The following is a 20,107-nucleotide window of genomic DNA, read 5'->3' as shown; positions in this document are numbered from 1 at the left end:
GGTAACTGTGTCATCCTGTGGCAGAGGCACCTCACCGACACACCTGCTCCGCTATCCTAATTGAACAGATGATCTGCCAATTTGTCATGTTTATCTTCAGAGGCGTTCTGGCGTCAATACCCTGCTCTGCTCAGCCCCCTCAGAACACAGTGCAGATGTTAGCAGAGCCTTTTTTATGACAGATCTTGTAGTCATTACTGAATAATTCATTGCAACATTAATGTCTTTAGATAGCATCTCCAGCATCTTGCTCTGCCTTTTTGGCTCCCTCTCTCTCTTTATTCTCCAGCTCCTCACAAGGGAAAACTTTATTATTCTCTCCACTGACAGCAAAGTATATGGATAAAAGATAATTGCCTGGCTTGACTCAGCCATTGATATGAAAATAGAATTGAAATTATTCACCGTGTTTTAAAGGTTAGTAGAAGGTTATTATTCAGGGAAAGGTGTTGTGGAAAAGAGTGTCTATGCACAGCCCAGTGGCAGACCTGACAAGACATTTCTGAAAGGCTAATATGCTATGCATGCTGCAAAGGCCATGCAGTGAATAAACAGAAAGGGTCTCCTGAGATCTTAACACAGGAGAAGTCAATTATTTATGAGCAAATTATAGCTCACTCTGTGCATAAATATGATATGCTCCAAAAAAGATTGTGGGCTTGATTGCGAGCACACTCCGCTCTCTTTTATTCACAATATTGTTTGTCCTTTCATTCTGGCTTCCATGCATGGTGGAATGTAATATGAAAACTCTAATGAAGAGCGAGAGGGTTTTCTCAACCAGCCTAATGTATTCGATCCGTTGCATGCTTATAGGCTTGTTATGGTTCAGATGGACTTTGAACATAGGCTTAATAAATCACCTCTGCCAGCAGTCGTCTGATGTTTCTGCTTAACAGCTGCTCTGATGTCTGTGGTTGGCCCATCACTACTTACGCCATTCACTATTACCATGGCAACTGGGGGGACGTATGCAGGTAGCATGCTGTAAGCTGGAAGAAGTCATGGTGTGCTTTTTGATAGCAGCCATAGAGCAACAGACAGCCCCCCACCCCCCCCATCCTTCTGTCTTTCTGTCTGTCAGCAAGCGGCTGGTCCACTGCACATGTGAGTTAATATGCACTCAGATTTTTCTTTTAAAGATTTCTTTATGCATTTTAAAGCTTTGTTTTTTCTTTGTGCCTTGACTTGAATGACTGCAACATAATAATATTGTTTGGAGTTGTTTTCAGTTCACATTTCAAAATCATTCTGTATTAGAGTATTTATGAACAGATTTCTTCTTGAATATTTTCATTTATTGGCGGGAAACTTGACAATAAAGCGACGCTAAACAAATCAGTTTTCAGACACTTAGACCTCCATTTGGTGATTGGAGTCTGACTTCCATGTAAAGACATCAAAGAGAAGTGAGATGAGAGGCAGAAATGAGTACACTTCTGCTGGGAAGATGCCGTGGCTCACACCTCCTCTTCACCTGTTTCCTCGCGCTCTCATTTGATCCTTTTTCTGTTCATTGAGCTTCACTGACTTCATCCAAAGATGCAGGTGTGATCACTCACCCATTCACTGTTAGTTAAAACCACCTCTTCTGCTCCTAAAATAGACAGTTATTCAAATTCCTTCCATTAAAAAAAAAATGCCTGCCATTTTTTCATTTTTTATATAAATTCTTGATTTGTCAAAGTATTCAGCTACGTGATGTTTAAAAAAAAAAGAAAAGAAAAAGAAACACATAAGCACAGATAGAAAGCACTCTCCAGGCTCAGTGTTTCAGGAATGCGGCTTGTCATTTCTCAGTATTTTTTTGGTTTTGGCACCAGCTACTGTGCTGTAAGGATTGGTTTTTCGATTGTGTGCTAAAACATTCAGCACTGGTGGTGCGCTTTCATGCATTTCTACTTGATCATACAGGGGCCGATTTAGGCCTCCGTTGCTGATAACAGGCAGCATGATGTCGATATCTGTCTGCTCTCCTGTGTCAGGCCTGTAGCAAAGATCACTGACACCATATCTCTCTCTCCCTCCTTCCTTCAGTCCTGTCCTGCACTGTGAAAAGTAATTGGATCCTCTCCTTAAAGCTAAGCACTTCAGGATGAAGTTTTTCTGAAGCCAAAACTGCTTGTGTGATTACAGACAGATCGATACCTTGTGGTGTCTCCAGCCAGCTCACCCTGCTGGCACAGGAAATGATGCGATCCATGCAGCTCTGACATTGACAGGCCCCAGGGAGGCAACAGCTTCACTTACTAGAAAAATGCTCTCCATTAGCTCGGCTGGGTGGCTTTGCCCTGTCATTGTTATGCTAGCGAGGCTGTGACATTTATGTTATGTGGATGGCAAATGCCTTTCTCATCATCTACTTGCAGCACAATTTGAATTTTCATCAATTTTGATGGACAGCTCCTGAAGAATTATCATCAAGAAAATGAAATCTTTCCTGACCCTAAATGCCACGGCTCCTGCCACTCCCTGACGCTGTCCCACAGTGCTGCTGACAAAGGCTGCAGACAGTCACACAGTGTCTCCCTTCAGGCTGCTGCCCTTTAGCTCTTGTGTTACTGTTCAGAGGTTAAACCTCATGACTTTTCTCATAGTCATGGAGAGGCCTGGTGAGAAGCCATGTCCTTTCTCAGACCTCAACAACACCCAGACCCTCGGCCCTCCCCTCTGCCCAGGAAGTGGTGCTGATATCCATGTCAGAGAATTGGGGTACTTTAGAGCACAATGTGTGTGTGTGTGTGTGTGTGTGTGTGTGTGTGTGTGTGTGTGTGTGTGTGTGTGTGTGTGTGTGTGTGTGTGTGTGTGTGTGTGTGTGTGTTTTTACGGCTGAGCCAGCATCTCTTAAACCCAAGCACTTGTATTGACCCACCTCCCATCTCTCTCTCTCTCTCTCTCTCCCCCTCTCATCCCCCACTGTTTCCTTGTTTGAAACAATATAGCCTGCCTGTTGTTATTGATTCAGAAGATTGGACCCTGGTAAGTGCTCCTTTGAGTCTGGTGTTATATTAAGCAATTGTTCCAACAGCAGATGACAGGGCTGAGAAAGTTTTGGCTGGCTCTAATAGGCCGGGTATTACGTGTGTGTTAATTGATTGGATAGCACAAGGAGGGAGAAATTGGCTGCACTGAGAAGTCAGGTCTAAGCAGCTGATAGTTAGACACTAATTGAGAACATTCACTCACATAGTGTGACAAAATAGCTGAGGTCCAGACAGTTAAATATGGTTGTTTAATGACACAGACCATTCTCTTGTTTTTATGAAAGCACATGATAAAAATATGACTGTGTGATTAAAAGTTTACAGCTTGTCTAAGGGCAGATCAATCCGTAGTCTGAATGTTTTTCTGGTGTTAGTGAACCCTAACTTTATCCGGTTGGCCATGCTGGGCGTATTTGCTAGAGTGTCTGAGTTGCACAGCTAGCATCCAGACATTGTCAGCAGCGCAGGGGTAGTATTGCATGGAAGGTTGTTTTATGGAAGCCACCCGAAGTAAACGCTCCATTCATCCTGTCTGTCTGCACTGGCCTCCATTTCCTCTTCTGTCACACGCATGGTTAAGACCAGCTTGAAGCATTTATCACAGAGCCAGAACATGGGGTAGGGTAGGTGTTGTGGTGGTGCAGATCAAGCAAAAGGAAACAGAGCCCACCTTGCTTTTTGTTTGTCTAACATCCAAACATCTCTCACTTGTCAGTGAAATGTCAGCAGTGAAATCCCCTCTCAGTTCTGCTGTCAGAGCTGTGCAGTGATTCAGCATCAGTATGATGTCTGTGGAAGTGATGACATTATTTTGACAGCCATAATGCATTATGCATCTAATTCCATTAGCTGTGAGTGGTCATCGTTTGTTTTCAATGAATTTAGTGTGTGTGTGTGTGTGTGTGTGTGTGTGTGCGCGTGCGTGCGTGCGTGTGTGTGTGTGCGTGCTTGCCTGTGTGTGCATATCTTTATTTTGGTCAAGTGAATCCCATTAGATTCCATTTCCAATAACAGCATGTTCTGCTGTGGTTGCATTTCAGTAGAGAGGTAATTTGCTAATGGCATGGCCCTTATTAGAAAGCAATTATTATTAATTACCAGTGGGTGATACAAGAGCTGATTTAGTCTTTAAAGCCCACTGTTTTTCTGGCGGTGTGGCCAGTGTGTGTGTGTGTGTGTGTGCACATTTGTGTGTCTGTCTTTCTCAGAGATGATTGCCAGCCCCACACCATCGCCCTCACCTCCCACTGGCCTGCTGCCAAGCAGCGACATTGTCATTATCAGTGTGCCAGAGGGCTGGGTAAATGTCATTATTGTAGCTTGTGGATTCCTCCAGGGAATCAGCAGCTACCCGTTTAATTTCTCTAACAGCCCGGGAAATATTTGTTGCATCACCAGCCTGTTTCATGGCAAACATCTATCGCTGCTATGCAATTAACGACATAGATCATTTACATAGTCACAGAGCTAATTTTCATAATGTTCCCTTTATTATCAGAGGAAGAAATTAACCCAGGAATTTATTTACACACCCACTGCAAATGGTAACAGTGTGCTAATTGGCTGTTAGATGATTAATAAGCTTATAGCACATGCTAATGAATGGTGCACTCACTGTTTCAGAGGTGCTCCAGCTCTGTGCTTGTGTTTTGGCAGCTTAATTAGACAGATAATTATGTACTTGTTGCTTTCACTTTCAAGCAAATACCATCAAACATTTTTAAAAGATTAAAATGACTTGCACTGGTATGCTTGTGTTGTTCTGCTTTGTTTTAAATGGCCACAAAACATCAGCGACTCGGATTTGTTGACGTCCAGTGGTGTCAATAAAGTGTCTAAATGTATATATAGGATCAGGAGGATGTAGACCCTCATTAGGTAAGGAGGTGCGTAAATCAGATGTAAATATTGAAGAAATTACAGAATATAACAAATAACTCAAGTATGACTGCATGTAAAATAGCAAAAATCACTAAAAACACATTTTAGCATAAAATGCCTGTGCTGGTGACACCTGCACAGAAGAGACATCAAGCATTCAAATCCCTAAAAGTTTTTCATTGTTAGTAATATAGTGATCATTTATTATTCATGCTGCTGTTGCACTTAAAAGTCTGTGTCCACTCTTAAGTTACTCCTAATTTCTTTAGTGGGACTTGTGAAGCAAAGACAATATTCAGGTAATGAGAAGGATGAGTTTGTCTCAGAGACTTCTTTCACAGACTGTGTGATATTGAACCATGTTTAAAATGTTATGGATGAAGATAGCAAGAGGTGGTTTTGTTCTGTTTGCTCTCTACAGGATAAAAGTCAGCGGTTGTCTGTGGTGGCAAATCCTCTAGGAAAGCTGGGTATGAATATTTGATGCAAATCCTCCTTTTTATAACTGACACGACTCAGAGCAGGGGGTCCTCATTGATCTTATGTTATAAACAGATTAAAAGAACTCTCCCCAAACAATTCCCTGATTATAGCACTGTTTATGTGTTCTGTTCATGACCAAGTGAGATTCACATGCAAGTCCTGAAGAACGCCCCTACGCTGTCTTTAACGTGGCTCCCACTGGCTATTGTGAACACCAAGTTTCTTTATCGGCTTCAACTCATGAGCTCCCACACTTGGACTGAATCTAATATGTCATTCTCATGAATCAAATCCACAGAGAGATGAGCATATACAACAGAAATACAAACTGAGAGATACGTTTACCCAGATATTCAACAGTTTTTTTTCCTGTGGATCTTTATGTTGTTTTTTGTTCACGTAGTAGTTTTCATCAGGCAGAAGATACATTGCGTAAATGAGTTTCTCTTTCATGCACAGAGAAATAAGACAGGCTCTTATCTTGCACAAACCAGATTAATATGCATCTAATTACAGTATACATGTTGTCTGCTTTCTCTGAAAGTCCCATTTGACCTTCACTCAGAGTTCTACTGGAATCCCAATCCTGAATGCTGATTGAAGAAACTCGAACACTGCCTGTTCCATTCTGCAAAGACAGATGAATTTCTAAACCGCATGCCAATGGTATTTCAATAGGCTCTTGGCCTTCTGTCAAACGTCCATTTGTGAGTTTAAATGACTGGTGAATTTCATCTTAATTACAACAAAGTTAAGCCAAGCCCAGAGTTCATTTTCATTTTGTTCAGTTTGCCAATTATGGATGTCGCTGGCAACGCGGTGGCTTCCACCTCCCATTTCTCAAACTCGTATTGTCCCTGGAGCAGAGAAGATTGGTACGTGCCTGACGTCCCGCCGCTCTGCTCAAAATGAAGCAGATGAGATTACTCTGTGTGCATGAAGACGGTTTCACCTAATATCAACTATGAGCCTGCCCCATGCATACTAATCATATGGATATGCTGTTTGATATGAACCAGCTCTCACCTTCATTAGTGTATAAAATGAAACATACTTTTTTCACATATTTGATATTCTGGGGAAGTGAGGGACTTCTGAGACCGATAACTGTGACAAAGACTCACTATCTTCTCCTGCTCAGTTCAGTCTGCACTGAAAAAAAAAGAGCTCACTATAGAGCATATTAATACATGAGAAATCAGGACAGAGAGGTATTTTTGCTTGCATTCAGCTGCTTTAAGAGGGACTGCTAATTCATATTTTCCCATATCAGATTAAATTTGCTTTCTTCATGCATGTGCTAAAGATAATCTGTTCCAGAGCTCAGAATTATGATTATCCTGGTGGCAAGGACAGAAACATAGAGAGGCCATAGCAGCCCTAAGTAATTAAATTAGCCCTGAATGGCTAATTGGATCAATTTGGAAGGCAGACACTGTCAAGGATAAGAGTAATCATCTATGCAGTAGCAATCTTTTATTGCTCAGACATGTCTTGTAAAAAGACAAGGTGTGATCCAGAAGGTTAATGTAATTACTGTCCAATTCTCTCACTCACTGTGCACAATAATGCTAATTAATCTAAGATCTCTGGACTATAATGAAGCGCGACAAGCCAGGTAATGCTGATTATAGTTTTAAGGACATGACTAAATGTTCTCTGTTATTTCCTCATCCCAGACTCTGTGATGCTGCTGCAATTACAACCCTTATTTCTCCCACTTTTACAAGACTATTGCCTTCACAAAGAATTTGATCCACTGCAAAAGGAGTATATTTTGTTCTCACCTGGATGGTGTTTAGTATGATAGTCATGCATTTTAGCCCAATAAAGCACTGATTTACATTTCATCCAAGGCAAGCTTTCCCGGCTCAGTGAGGTGTAAAGCAATGTAATGAGAGAAAGACTTGGCTTATGAGCAGAGCATTCATATTCATTAGCAGCTGACATTAACATATGATGCCCGTGACTGATCTGTGATGCATGTTTTATGAATGCAGTTAATAGCATGCTGACAGCACGGTGAGCCATAAAGGACCAGAGCAATCCACCAAATGAAAGCCACAGAGCAGCGGGACGATTATTGATTCTCCCCTGTGTCCTATTGATCTCTGACGTTTTCATCTGGCACAGAGCTGCTAATCTGCTGTGTATCAGAGAGACACCCACAGTGCAGCCCATTGACTCTGCTATCAATAGCCACAAAGCTGGATATCATTAAATCCTCATCACTTTGTTTCCCCCGGCCAGCCGCCACAGACCACTGAGCGCTCTGCGTGACCTCTGAATAACCACTGTCCACTGGCTTGTTTATGGCCTCAGTTTCTGGTGCCTGACATTTACTGCCTCCTTTTTAATAGGCCAGTGTAACAGCTTTGTTGTACACCAAACTGATATTGACCATTGCTGCAGAGTCTGTGACTGGTTTATCCCATCAAGTGAGTACATATACACCTACTAGGTAACCCACAGTTAATGGAAAATAAACTCCGGCTTTGTCAGCAAACAAGGACAATATGTCCCTAAAAGCCATCAAGGCAAGTGTTAAAAACAGCTTACAAGCTTACTGAAAACTAAATACCACATGCTGCAGAACACTGGGTAAATTTACACATTTATAATCCCATACAGCAGTAAAAACAGCTGGATAATGTCTTAAAACTGTTCTCCCGAGAAAATCAGCAGCATCATTTTTCTGACCCAAAATGTGTTTGCTCTCAGTTGTTTCCAGCAGTTGTACAGTTCTCAGTATGGGGAAGAAAAGAGTAAATTTGGTGACACTGTTGTAGGTCCAACGTAGTCTTTGACATGAATTGGTAAATTATAAGTGACAGACTTTAATCATAGACTGTAGATAAAAGAAGGACATAGCATAGCATAACCTGGGACCACTCACTGGTTTGTGGACTCTCTTTTTGAGGCCTCAGTTTTGGCATCTTGGCCATCACCATCTTGGTTTTTGAAATGGATGCTGCACATTCACTCTGTAGGGATTTTTGAGTCTCAAAACATACCCTACTTTATTTTCAATTTTACACCAAGTGTGACCATAATTTATAACATGAACATCATGCTGTTTTAAGTAAGACTTGAAAATAACCGCTGAGATCATAAAATAATCAGGAACGTGTTTACTGAGGTCATAAATGAAGTGAGAAGTTTAGTCACTTTGTCATTGCTTTCTGTACAATCTGGCCTCTTTTTACAACCAGAGGAGGCCAGCCCCCTGCTGGCCTTTAAAAAGAATGCAGGTTTATAGCACTTCCACATTAGCTTCTTTTCAGGCTTAGGGGATCCTGCCATTTTTTATCAACAGTCTATCACTTTTACATAGGAGATAGGTGTTTGTTTCCACTTTCCAACTGGCAGACAGTTTAGTTTCTTTTAATCCCACTCCATAACCCCATGTGTCCATGCAGAGCTTTATTCTGTAGCACACACTCACATGCCAATGGATACACTAGATGACCCAACCAATTATATGTGTGCTGCTGCTGTTTAATTTGGAAGCCTTGTTAGTCTTCCCCAGTATGTGAAAATAACTCTTATGATGTCACAATGACGTCATCACAATCATTAGTTTCTCACAAATTCTCCCTGGATTAGCCATTTAGCTACTAAGATATAAAGAGTAGAATTATGACTCTTTCTTGTTTATGACTCTTACCAGAGGAAGAATATATGATAGGTCTGAGCATGATAATATGCTCATTATTGTTTCCACAGTGCACTATGACAAAATACAGAGTCATCAGCAGGACAACACCAATGAGAAACATTGCAGAGCTGATGGTACAGGAGGAGCCACTCTCCTACAGAGAGTGGGGCAGTAGTGGGACAAGGACGGGTGACATGGGATCGATGATGCCCAAGGTGTAGGGGTGACAAGGACAGGTGCTGAGGAGTGCCCTACCAGGGTCCATTAGAGACGGAGCCTGCCTGCTGAGAGCAGACAGCGTGATAAACAGCTTCAGCTCTGATAATACTCTGGCTGATCAATAGCCTGTCTACGTGCCCTCCCTGAGGGACAAGCAGGAGCAGCAGCCATGACAGCTGACCTCCAGGTCATGTGTCTGTGTGTGTGTTCCTGTGTGTGTGTCAAGGCTCGCACAAGGGAGGTTTGGGATGGTGAATGGAGAAAACTATCACTGAATCAGATGGAGCATCATATTGGCCTCTTGACCTTTCTGCCTAACCTTATCTTCATTGTGTAATAGAATCAACCAAGCATATCCAATTAGGATCTACGTGTCCTTCACTGAAGCTCTAATGGTTTATTCATGGTAGTACATAGAAGACATTTTCACATTCTCCCCTGCCATTCTCACACAGAATACTTTGTTCCAACTGCACTCCTCTTTCCTTTGGAGTATTCATCCTAATGAGGGTGTGCATGCAGGTAGTAGTTACTGTCATCTTTTATAGCTACGTCTGATCTGGTAAGTTGAACCACTAATTAGTTGGTTAAAAAATGATTTTAATTCTTTTTTTTAGGCAAAAATGCCAAACACTCACCAAACATAGCTCCTCGGTTGTGAGGTTTTCCCACTTTTCATTCTTTCATGAATGTAAAATGAAAACTTTACATTTTGTGCTGCTGACTAAAACAAGAAAACAAGAGCTGAAGTTGCTATCTGAGTTCTGTGAAACTTTAATAAATATTTTTTCACAATTTCTTGGTATTTTATAGATAAGATAATCCTTAGGTCACTTTATAGTGAAATAACAGCTGCAGCCCTAATCATAACTGATACATGAAATTGTAGAAGCACTGATGCTAATATTGAGGTGAACTGTAAATAGCACTGCTGTGCTGGCAATATTAAATGATAATTTCTGCACCTGTGAAAACTCATGAGTGTTACAGTTCCTGTACATACTCATATTTATTTCCTGCAGCTTGACATTCTAAATGTTGCACTTTTACTCCACACATTTGCTCAACGGTCATCAGTTTTTATGCAAACAAATTTTTCTGGCTTGCCTAACGTTTCTGTTGTCACAATGAAAAATACCATAAATTGTTCACAAGTGTATAAAGTCATAAAAATCTGCCTGTTTTGGATAAAAGTAGTTAAATGAAAGCAGAAAGAAGAGGAAGTAATAGTGTTTGAGCAAGTAGTTGCTGTGTTGCATCAGTGGGTGGATGTGGAAAAACAACATGAAGTGAGACACACGCACACACATGCACACGCACACGCACACGCACACACACACACACACACACACACACACACACACACACACTGAGGCAAGACCACATATCTGCTCTGAAGTCCTTTCTTCTCAACGTGCCTGTGTTATCGCACAGCTACAGTTGTGGCTTCAATGGCGGTGAGACATCCTGACTTGGAAAGTGAGACTCCATATCTTGAGCAACCCCACAAGCCATAAACCACAGGCAGCAGCTTCTGCAGCCCAGCTTGCTGTGACTTCAAACACTAACAAGCTGGAATAACATTTTGCTTGGGGTGGCTTCCCTTGACAGCTCCCAGCTGCTGGCAAGCTGATGGAAGTAAGACAAGATTTATTACAGGCCTCGTCGCATTTGGATAAAACCTAACCACATCGTATAGAATCTGTGGGATCACAGAATGTGTCATTACAGCTTCTTTCTCTGAAGATCCACACAAGATCCGGGCTGGAATCAATTCACTGGAAAATCAATTTCTGTGTCTGAGCTTGCATCCCGCTGTCAGTGGTTCTTGAAAGCAATGTGTGGAATTAAACTGACATTTTAGGTTAACAGCGAAATGCTTTAAGATTAGCTTCAGTTTGAACAATACACCAAAATCAGAATAAAATACTTCATCATCATTATCATCATCATAAGAAGCTGAAAAAAAATCTTTTCACTGTGAGAAAAACTTTCACCCTACATAGTTTCTACTCTCCTGGTTTGTTAAGGTCTTCTTTTTTTCTGGATTTTGTGTGTCATATTATTTCACAACAGGAAATGTGAGGTGATGATGCATCAGCCGCCCCCCCATAAGCCAGCCCAAAAAAAACCCCAAAACAAATCAAAACTCTCTGTAGGACCACAGGACGGAATTATAAAGTGCACATATTTGGGAGTCTATTTGAAAAATCCATACAGTACATATTGGTCAGAGGACAGCGATGAATCCTCTGCTGAATCACCCACTTAGCAATGACTATCAAATACACAAAAGCAATACTTACTTAACAAGTCTCAGCAGATAGTGCTGTCACAGTTCACAGTGTTACTTCATACCTGTGAGACAAGGAAGTGAAAGCACAATTGAGCAATGCAAGTTTCACCATTAAAAAAAAACAAGAAGTGGGTGGAAAGTATATGAGTAAATTTGCACTCACAAAAGGAGTTTGTGAGCTGTCAGCACTGTTGTTGAAAGGTCAAGTACTGTGTGTGTGTGTCTGTGTGTGTGTGTGAGAGAGAGAGAGAGAGAGAGAGAGTATGCTGTGTCTGCATATGGTAAGACATCAGCGCTGTGAGGCTGCAGAACAAATCTATCACAGATGCTCCGACAGACAAGCTGCTCAGAGCTGGGAGATGACATGTCACTATAACCCTGCTTCTATCTTGCCATATTGTTTTCTAAACTGTTTTGCCTCCTCTCACCTTGACTTCAGTGTGTATTTCAATACTGCAGTGAATCAAATTACATTAGAAGCTGTAGCTGCACATGTCTGGTTTATACAGAGCACGGCTTGTTTGATTTGAGTGAAATTATAATTGGGTGGTTTGTTTAAAACAAAACAATGAGAGCAGATCGTCACAGGATGCGTGCTGTTTGTACTCCTGAGAAATGGACATGAGAAGACGCTGAGACCACCCACCTTGACCTGAATATGAGGCAGGCGGGCCTGTGGCCGCAAAAGCAACGAGCCCTGTCTAACCAGATAAATCTCTGCTTTCATGAACCACATGAGAAGGGTCTACATCTGCAGAACATTTCAGACTACATTTGGACTTAGTGCAACATACAATTTAAACATCAGAGAGCTGTGAAGAGGTGGAAATTAGGGATTTGGGTTTGTATGATGGAAATTTCTGTGGTTACAAAAAACAGGATGAGTGAAGGGTGGCTATTCATCTGAGCTGGGTGGATTACACAGTACACCTGTCTGCCTCAGCAGCTTGCCTTTCCTCTGCATGTCTGCCTGGCTCTGTGCTAGGCTGCAACAATCTTAACAGCTCTGCAGACATATTGTGATGTATGATTTTAGACAGAGCATGTCTTCGCCATCAATAACACGCACCTATGCAGAGTTTGTTGCTGGTGAATCATCATCCGTGTGTCTCCCAGACAGGCTAAATGAAGTTAAGAAATGAAAGTTGATGTCGGTGATATTTTTTCCCACCCTTTCCCACATTATTTTGATTTATAACAGCAAGTCAGATTGTATTGCACTAAAAATAACAAAGGAGCAGAAGACGCACTCGTGGTTCTGTGATTGTATTGATTTTGATAGCTGGCCATTGTGTTTGTGTGGCTTGGGGCGTATTTTATCGAAGGCAGTGAAATAACAAAGGAGATGGGCTGGAAGTTTTCTATGTATACCAATCAGAATTTATAAATTGCTCCATTACCTTTATTTCCCTTGGTTACTCTGGGAACATTAGCAATCATTCTCTCATGGGCTTGGCTCATAAAACTAATAATCTGGTGATTTAGTGCCTCGTGGCACAGCGCACCCAGTCTAGCCCACTCTAATCCATTCATCTTGCCACCTATTAGTTTTATTTTGGAGGGACAAATTGCTTTCCGAGAGAAAATGGGTCAATAGGTGTCCTCTATTAGAAATTGCTAACAATGTAACTGCTTTTTTTTTTTTTTTTTGTCCATGTGTTTGCTATAGTGAGGCTGATTATCATTCTATTTGCATACTGGGAGGTTGCTTCAATTATCTTTCTTGGGCTGCATGACAAATTGCAAATAGCCAAGGTTATATATGCAGTACTTAATTTATTCTGCATTTGCTTCTGTGAACGTGTGTGTGTGTGTATATTGGTCTGTGTGTGGGAAGTGGACTTGTTTTGCTGTATTTGTGGGGCTCAAAAACAAGGCGCTCGCTACACATGCATTTATACGTGTACAGCTGGCCATGCTGCAATATGAAATCAGCATTTTGCTATTTCTTTTGTGATCATAGAGATGGATGTCAGTGCTGTGAGCTGAAAGGACTTCTGCTGCATGGTGGCTCCATCCCACCGTCCCATTAGTAGCTCCCCAGGGAGAGAAAGACCTGGAATCTGGGGAGACAGACCCAGATTAGCTCACAAATCACTGCCCTGGGGACCACTGCAAAACAGTGACTTCATCACTCTGAGACTTTCTGTCCTGTGATCTGGCTGACGATGCATTCCAGCAACAGTCGCTTTCAGCTGATATGAGTTGGCAGCAGACTGTGGTACAACACAGTCCACCCAAAACTGCCAGGGTTGTTCACCATCTGTGTGACTGTAGTAAGTTTGTCATTTCACTTACTTATTCTGCTTATTTAGTCTGCAAACCAGCAGAGTTAAACTTTACTTCATACAGTGAAGTATACACTAAAACATTAGCTACTAGTTATGCTTGTTTGTAACTGAAAGTAGCACTAATTCTTATACTGTCACAGTACAAATCCTGCAGTCCTGTTTCTGCTGCTTGGTGGCTGCCACTGGCTGTGAAGTAGTTGTTTGTGAGGCCCAGTGTGTAGCTGGGTCTGTAATAAGGCCTCTGGATCCCTCCCTTCATCCCTCCCTCAGAGGTCTGTGGTCACACAGCTGGCCCCATCTGGCCAACCACTGCAACCTTGCCACTTCCCCTCTCTGGGTGGGATGACAGTCACAGGGAGCAAGGAGAGAAGGATGGGGGATGGCCTTCCATTGGTCGTCCCCAGATGCGGCCTGTCTGGCTGGCTGGCTGGAATTTGCTGTACATACAGTATACGAATAGAGAGGCTTTTAGACAAACAGGGAGGGTGTGTTTATATATCCTAAAATGAACCCCACACAGTCACATGGCACCTTTGTGGCCTCTGGACCACGGCAGCCCGTCCCACGTCAGCGGTGTGTTCTTCCTCTGTCAGGACACACACCTCCACACAGCTGTAACACAGACGTTTATGAAAAGTGAGGTGTGCTGTCCACTAATATCATTATCACTGCACGCAGTGTGCAGCTGACAGTGAAAACAAAGGCCACAGGGTGAATTTTTGGACCAAAATTGAAGATGACAGTTTTAATTCTGGTTCCTCTGGGGACTCACTTTAACTGGCTGAGAGGAGCCATCTCCCACAGTACACCCTGGTCTTGCTTTGTTAGTCCATGAAGGGTGGAGGGGATGCATTTGTCGCATGAGGGGAGTCATCATGGTCCCCTGGCGGCCGGTCTCTGTCCCCAGCAGGCTCTGCTGATGTAATCTGCCAGACTAAAACTTACATTTACACAGGATGCACAGATGAGATAAGAGGCCCCAAGGCCGACTTATCTGCTGCTATCAGAGGAGAGGAGCCGAGCCAACTTAGATTCTCCTTCTCCCACTGTGTCCTACAGCCCTGTTGCTCTGTCAGACTGCAGCAGATTTGTGTAATGACATCAGAGGGAGACTGAGGCCTGGCGACAGTGGCCCAAAGGCGCCCGAATCATAAACCTAATTGGTGGCTGTCGCAAGTTAACTACATAGCAAATTTCCACATTTTCCCTGCGCTGCTTTATTATTTGAATTGCTGCAAGCTGGGAATAGCTGTCTTAAACAGCTTGTATCATTTGTAAGCAGCTTTTGTATAGAGGTATTTAAGGTTATTTAAGTGTTTTGGTTCAGAAATATCGCTATACCTTTATTTGATTTACAGCCTTTACTCAGCTTGTTTTCTATGGTTAGCTTAGCCTTTTAGTAGGGAAGTTTGGGGAACACGAGGGCAGGTAAGTAGGACATAATGAGGGAAGTGATGTGCACTTTTTTGAAGAATCTTTAGCCTTTTTGCCTAAGGAGCCATTATAATGATGTGTAGGATGTCTTGGTTACACAGCTATAGCCACTGCACGCAAGCATAGTACCTCTGCCGGAGGCATACACTACACCACCACATTCAAAAATACTGTGTTTGGCCCAGCCAATCGGCTGGCTCCAGAGGCCAGGGTTAAGCGGCTTCCCGAACTTAAAGCAGTAGGTCAATGTGGAGAAAAAACATCACACAAGAGCCACAATTGCAGCCCTCAAACATGAAAAGTCTCTTTTTATTTTTGACAGGCTTCCCACTTTTAATGGCCGGGTCTACGTGCTGCATAAACAAACAGTGGAGCTTGGTCTGCACAAGCAGCCAACAGCAGTGGCTTTGGTGGTGAGCTGGATTACAGGCTACGATGGAGCTGTGGTTAAGATGGCACACACTGAGCTCCACTCCGACTCTGCGACAGTCAATCGAGCTTCTCTGCCACTTTCTAACTGCTCAGTGGTGACTGCAACATTTCCAGATGTCAGAGTTGTGGCTTCTGCACTAGCCAGTCCACACTGTAGGTTCTATTGGGTGTAAATTATTTCCTGCATCTGCTGATGATTATAAACACAATTGATTTCTTCAGACATTTTTTTGACTACTGTATATTATGTCTAAATGCTCACAACCTAATATCAGTGTTTTCCTGCAGGAGTAGACATTTTGCTTTTAAAGAAAGAAGCCTCAGTTGAGTTTGAGTCAAAGAGGATTTATTTCATCATATAAAACTTAATGGAAAGTCAGGAGTTCACTATGTGCAACACACTTCTATCAAATCCACCCTGTCACATACTGTATCTGTAGCTACTCTCGGTGTCTGTGTGCATGCTGCTGCTGCTGTGATGGATATGCCAGTGTTTGCTCCTCCTGTTTCTGCTGCAGCACCTCCTTTTTCCAACACTGCTAATGACAGCAAGTTTAATTAGTGCCAGCAGATCCCCCCACTAACTGTAACTTCATTATCCATTGTCAGCAGGCCAAGCAACACTGCACATAAACACAGCTCATTATGACTGTGCTCGATCTTTTGTCTACTCCCTGCTCCAGAATCTCACACTATTCATCTGGATCTATCTCTCTGTGCATATACATACATAAATCTCACAGCATAATGAGGGTCCTCCAGTTGGGATGGATGGGAAGCCATAAGGTCATTTTTCTCTCCCTGCAGAGACTGAAGCCAAAAATAAGCCAAACCCAGGCTTTTGTTTTCCGCTTCCTATTAAAAGCTAGAGACAACTGTGATGTGATGTCTGTTTCATGTACAAAATTGAGTTTGGCAGTTTTTATCCAAACAGTAAATGTGAAGATTAATATCAAATGAGTCTTAATCACGACACTGTTAATTGGAGTCAGTCAGGCTTTTAAACAGATGGTGAAACCATTGTGAACTCTACCTCATCTTGATTTATTCCCTGACCCATAAATCAAATGCATATTGCTGTTACCTTCACCGCTTGCATCAAAATGCAATGATTGACCCAAGATCAATTTTCTAAAATAAAGACCTGCAATGCTCTGTGGAGGTTTATGCATCCCTAACAGTGGTTCTGGCAGCGTAGATGTAACACTGTGCCAGTAAATCCAATCTCAGCCCACAGAGGAGTGATTTATGAGACTGCAGAGGGTAAGCGTTCATGACTTCACTTTCTTTTCTGGAGAGCTTTTGTATGACATGTAAATGTGATCATTTGCCTGGTCAATTATCCTCCATCTTTACTCTATTTGACTGGCTCTGCGCTGCATTTCAGCACTGTTTGGCTGCTGATAGAGAGATAACCTCAAGCCTTGTTAGATTCCTGACAGGCGTGGCTTGTCAGTCTGTGGTACTGAAACCTCCCTAATCAAAAAATCTCTTGGCGTGAGCCAGTGGATTCTGCAGGGGTGAGCGTCATCAAAGCCTTTCATGTTCTCTGACTATAGGGAGTGAGAGGGAAGAGGAGAAAGCTTTAGCAGGTACACTGTGCTCTTTGTTTACCCTTTCTCTTACCAATCTGGTGCACAGATGGCCAACAATTATTTCTCTGTGTGCGTATAGCCGCTGGCGAACCACCAGCTTTTTAGATTGGTGTAATCCTTTATTATTTATGATTGTCTGGGATTTTTTTGGATCAAGATTGAACACAATCTGTTGAATAACTGAGAGGAGCAGAGACAGCAGAGCGAAATGAAATCCAAACAAAGAGTGGGAATGGAGAAGTCCGGGCATCCATAATGAAGATGTGATGCTCACTGTTAGCAGAACTGTTCCTGAATCCAGCACACTTTAATCCCATTAACACTGACTAAATATACCATTTGTTTTAAGCTTGCCAGTGGTGGTGTTTATGCTAATAGCCTGCCTGCTCCAGGCGATTTCAGAAGACTTTTGGAGGGCACTGGCTAATAATTAGATTTAATAAGGAAGTCAATTTCTATCCTCATTTGAAATAAAAATAAGAGGCTTAGCCTCTCATAGGACAGGCATTAATTTGTTGATTTGGTCTCGCTTTGTCTCTCAGGGCTTCTGTCTCCATAATTCTTTAACCCTTTTTTGTCCTTGTTTAGAGGACAAGTTGGAAATAAATAGGCAGACAGGAGTGAAAATCACCCATATCTTTTCTCAACTGGGCAGCTGGAGCCTATCCCAGCTGACACTGGGAGAGAGGAGGGGTACATCCTGGAGACGTTTGCCAGTTCACAGGGCTGACACAGAGAGACAGACAACCATTCACACTCACATCCCCACCTACATCCAGATCAGAATTACTGATCAACCTAACAAGCATACCTTTAGACTTTGACAGGATGCAAGAGCAACCATGAAGACACAGGGAGAACATGCAAGCTTCACACATAAATGCCCAAACTGTCCAGGATGTTTAACCCCAGGACCTTCTTGTTAGGAGGACACAATGCTAACCACTGCCCTACAGGTGTGTTTTGGGAGCCAAAAACATCCAAATCAATGCTTCTTGTTACAAACTATGCAATGATTTGAAAGCTGCTGAAAATATGAACATTAGATAGCATAATGATAGAAATTCTCAAGTAAAGTTCAAAGGCCCTCAGGATTTTTATTATTATTATTGTTTTATTTTTTGCCACCACTAACTGTGATATAGGCTGTATAGGTGCTACTGTTCTGACCTGTCCTGCACTGCAGACCTCATCATCCTGGTCGACTGCTGGGTGCTGCTCTGCTGGACTCATGAGCAGGGGTTCCAGCTGGAGGAGCTCTCTGATCTGCTGTCAGACAGCAGCCTTACTCTCCTCTGTCCTGATAACTTCCTCAGCTCTCTATTATTCTTCTAGACCCAGTTGAGCTTTTTTTTTTCCCTCCCTATCCCCGCACTCGGTCTCCCTTTTTCAACTTAATAATGGAATCAAGCGCCCCTCCAGAGCAAGCAGCAATGCTGGCCCCCGGTGAAGGAATCATTTTCAGCGAGCATGTGTCAGTCAGCAGGTATAGGAGCACTTGTGGAGTCAATTTGGCATGGAGGAGTAGAGCTATAATACTGTGTGCCAGAGAATATGAAAAGCTCCTCAGTGAAGCAGAAGTGGTGAAATGCAGTGTATTATGACAGAAGCTTGCGGTCTCATAAGAAGATTTCTGAGATACTACACAGCTCACATTGTCATTATGGAGCTAGTTAAAGCGGTCTGCTTACTATTCATTACACTCGGTGATAAATTCAGCTCTTCTTCATCCCGTTTCTCACTGCTGAGGTGCTGCCCTGTCTACATCACTGTTTCGTGTAAGTGAATATAATGTTCAGCCCCTTTATGCATGGGCTGTTACCTTGACAACAAATTTTCTTTCAAGACAGTCATGTGAAGTCATTCCCATGCCATGTGAATGTAATCATGAACCATAACTGAATTTAGGCAGTCTCCCCCCCCAAAAAATCTTTTTAATCTCATTAACCATTTAGCAAACTGGATTAGAGTAACAAAATCTTTGTTGCACAGCTCAAGGTCCTCTCAATCAACTGGTACAGCTTGATCCTCTGATCAGTTTAATGTTGACTTTGCCAAGTATGCATGTCTGGATCGTGGTTCACATACAGAAGCAGATTGTCAGTTGGGAATAATTCAATACGTAGACTGGCTCCCTGCAACTAGCTGTAATGTGCAGTTGGTTATGAAAATAGAAATGATGCAGCTAAAAATTTCCTCCGCTCGCTTCAGTCATTCTGATTCTTGATTACACTGAGTCAAGAGTGGGAGTGGGGAAAAAAAAAACTGGTTTAGGAAGGCCACTGTCTGCAAACAGCACCTCTCTGTGAATAGGCCGCTGTGTTTAAGTGGATAAAAATACAGCTGGCAGCCCACCAGCTCCATTCTATGTTGTGGACATAACAACAGGAAAACAACAGCACTGCATACAAGAGGCTGTGAGAGGAAGGAGGTTTCATGTATCAGTGCAGGTTGAACATAGAGTAGGACTTCTGAGGCTTTCCTCTGCTTCAATTCAGGTCCCAGACACACCCAGTGAACGATTGGTGTCCTCTACTTAAACAACATATGACACAACTTTGAAAACTAGCGAGTCATGGTTGCAACTGAGATGAATAGATTAACAAACACCAATAAATTCTCAATACAGACATATTGTTTCCCTCAGGCCTTTTTTTTTAAAAATGCCTTGTGGCTGTCTGGGTGTGAACAATGTGCCATCAATTCACTCAATTAGTTTTCTGACTGTTTGACAAAGCCAAATGAAAACACATAGCTGTGGTTCGGGTTCACTTACTTTTTTTTTTTTTTTTTAATTTAATATGCAGGCTTTAAGCAGTTCAAAACATTAAGGT

This window comes from Archocentrus centrarchus, chromosome 6, assembly GCF_007364275.1.
Source record: "Archocentrus centrarchus isolate MPI-CPG fArcCen1 chromosome 6, fArcCen1, whole genome shotgun sequence".
Lineage (NCBI taxonomy): Eukaryota > Metazoa > Chordata > Actinopteri > Cichliformes > Cichlidae > Archocentrus > Archocentrus centrarchus.
Note: the sequence above shows the minus strand (reverse complement) of the source record.